This window comes from Chrysochloris asiatica, unplaced genomic scaffold, assembly GCF_000296735.1.
Source record: "Chrysochloris asiatica unplaced genomic scaffold, ChrAsi1.0 scaffold00234, whole genome shotgun sequence".
Taxonomy (NCBI): Eukaryota; Metazoa; Chordata; class Mammalia; order Afrosoricida; family Chrysochloridae; genus Chrysochloris; species Chrysochloris asiatica.
In genome coordinates this window covers 2,270,029-2,272,862 of record NW_006408752.1, presented here as the reverse complement: position 1 = coordinate 2,272,862, position 2,834 = coordinate 2,270,029, and the positions used below count along the sequence as shown (strand labels likewise).

Below are 2,834 nucleotides of genomic sequence, written 5' to 3'. Positions count from 1 at the left end.
GAAACAAGTTATATGAATTGTTGAATGTGAAACTGATGATGTACCCTGTAATCTTTCACTCAATCCACAATAAAAACCTTAAATTAAAAAAAAAAAAAAAAAGTCTTTGCATAGTCAGTAATGCTCATGTAAATATCTGTCTGTTATTCTCTGCTTTCAGCCAAGATCCATCTGACATCAGCAGTGATATCCTTTGTTTTTCCTCATCTGAATCTAGATTTGAACTCTGGCAGTTCCCTGTCAGTGTACTGTTGCAGCCAATTTTGAATTATCTTTAGCAAAATTTTACTTGCACGTGATATTAATGATATTTTCCACATTCCATTGGGTCACCTATCTTTGAAATGGTATAAATATGGATCTCTTCCAGTCAGTTGACCAGGTAGCTGTCTTCCAAATTTCTTGTCATAGATGCATGAGTGTCTACTGTGCTATATCAGTTTGTTGAAAAACTTGAATTTGTATTCCATCAATTCCCGGAACCTGGTTCTTTGCCAATGCCTTCAGGTACCTTGGACTTCTTCTTTCAGTATCATTGGTTCTTGGTCATAAGCCACCTCCTGAAATAGTTGAGCATTTGACCATTTCCTTCTTATTATTATTTTTATTTTAAGCTTTTATGACAAGTTTTATTTGTTTTTTAAAAATTAGTCTCTTGATTTAGCCAAGGATTCAGGGACATAAAGGATTCCTCAGTACATTATTCAAAATGATGCATTTATTCAAGGGACAGCTTAATTTTCTTTGTCTTTTTCAGAAGAGCAAGCTGTGGGAATGCCTGAAAGTCATGAAGTAATGTGAATCTAATTTTTACTGAAATTCAATTCCTTGAGCCAGAGGAAGGTCCTTACTGTAGTTGATGGTACAAGTAAATCTTCTCATGTACTGTTTCCAAGCATCACTGCCAGACTCTCGACCACCACCAGTATGTTTCTCACCTCCAAATGCACCTCCAATTTCGGCCCCACTTGTTGGAATATTGACATTTACAATGCCACAGTCTGATCCCGAAGGCAAAGCCGGCAGAAGATTCTTCCCAAATCCTTGGTAAAAATGCTACTTGAAAGCCCCTGTTTTACTTCATTATTCCATGCAAAGACCTCTTCTTCATTCTTGAATTTAAATACATACACAATTGAAGCAAAAGTCTCTGTATGTGTGATGGATGTGTTATGGGCAAGACCCATCACAATCGTTGGTTCCAGGGTGATCCATAACCTTGCCACCATAGACGACAGTGCCACCTTCTTTCTTTGCTTCTTCCACTGCCCCAAGGAACATGCTCACTGTCTGTTTTGTGTGGAGTGGCCCATGGAGAGCATTAGAGTCCCAGGGGTTCCTGACACGGGTCTGTGTATAGGCCTTTTTCAGTTTATCTACAACTTCATCATGGATGTTTTCATGTAAAATCAGCCACCTCTTAGTGGTACACGGCAACAAAAAGAACGGATGGGACAACTAAACTGAGGTTTGCATCCTCAAAATCAATAATGGCATAGTTTCTTCTAAGTTCTAATAAACTTCTCCCAAACCTCTTCTGAACCACCTGTTTTCCCATCTGCATGTTCCCAGTGAAGGACAGCAGGTTCACCCGCTCATCTTTGGCCATTGCTGTGCCAATATCTGCTCCCCCACAAGTCAAGGAACAAATTGCACCAGGCAGTTTGTTGTCCTCCAGAACTTTGGCTATTATCCTTGTGACTTCTACACTAATAAGGGAAGTTGTTGGAGCTCCTTTCCAAAGGCAGACATTCCCACAGATCATTGTGATAGCACTGTTGCAGCCTTATACTGCTACAGGGAAGTTGAAAGCAGTGATGATTCCAACCAGGCCTACGGGATTCCATTGTTCATTGAGTGCCTGGCCGGGTCCTCCAATCATCCGTGATAAAACAACAGCATAATCACAAATATCCACATATTCCTGAACTTCTCCTACACCTTCTACTAAGATTTTTGCCCATCTCCAAAGATACCAAGCTTCCTAGCATTTGGATCTTCTCTGGAAAGGCATCACCAATCTGTCTTACAATTTCTCCTCGTTTTGGAGCAGGAACATCTGCCCAGACTTTCCATGTTTCTCTTGCTTTCTTTGCGATTTCTTCATACTCTGCTACGTTTGCCTGTTGAAATCTTGCTATTGGCTCATTGTTAGCAGAACAGTAGGTTGTAAGCACCTCTCCCCAGCCTCCCCAGCATCCATTATACACGCCCTCATTTTTTTTCTCAGAGCCCCAGTTCTTTCAGCCATGCATACTGGAGCTGACTGATCAGCAGAGTGGACATGAAGGCAGCCAACCTGCTCCAAGGTCCAGAGAGCTTGCTCCTTTTTTCAATGTGCACACAGAAAAGGCGGGAAAAGTGCCACATAACGGAGACCAAGACGTGAGGTCTTGACCATTTCCTTTTGATACAGTGAATTTGTATTCTTTCAATTTTACTTTGGTGTTTTCTGTATCATTCAATATTTTGCCCAGAGAACCTGTCAAGTTCAGACTTGAATTTTTTCCTAAGTACTTTCAGCTTGAGAAATGTTGAGTGTGTTCTTTCCTTCTGGTTTCCTAACTCCAGATCTTTGCACATTTTATTATAATATTTGATTTTGTCTTCTCGAGCTGCCCTTTGAAAATTTCTGTTCAGCTCTTTTAACTCCTCATTTCTTCCATTTGCTTTAGCATCTGTATGCTAGAAAGCAGTGTCAGAGTCTCTTCTAACATCCATTTTGGTCTTTTATTTCTTTCTTGACTTCTTATTCACCATTTGCACTGTTCCTGTATGATGTTCTTGTTGTCATCCCACAATTCTTCTGGGTTTTGGTTATTAGTGTCCAGTGC

General features: G+C 40.4%; 1 pseudogene; it reads right to left on the bottom strand.

Annotated features, from left to right (window-relative positions):
- Window positions 1-810: 810 nt before the first annotated feature.
- Window positions 811-2,340, bottom strand: LOC102814661 (annotated as a pseudogene).
- Between the last annotated feature and the right edge of the window lie 494 nt (window positions 2,341-2,834).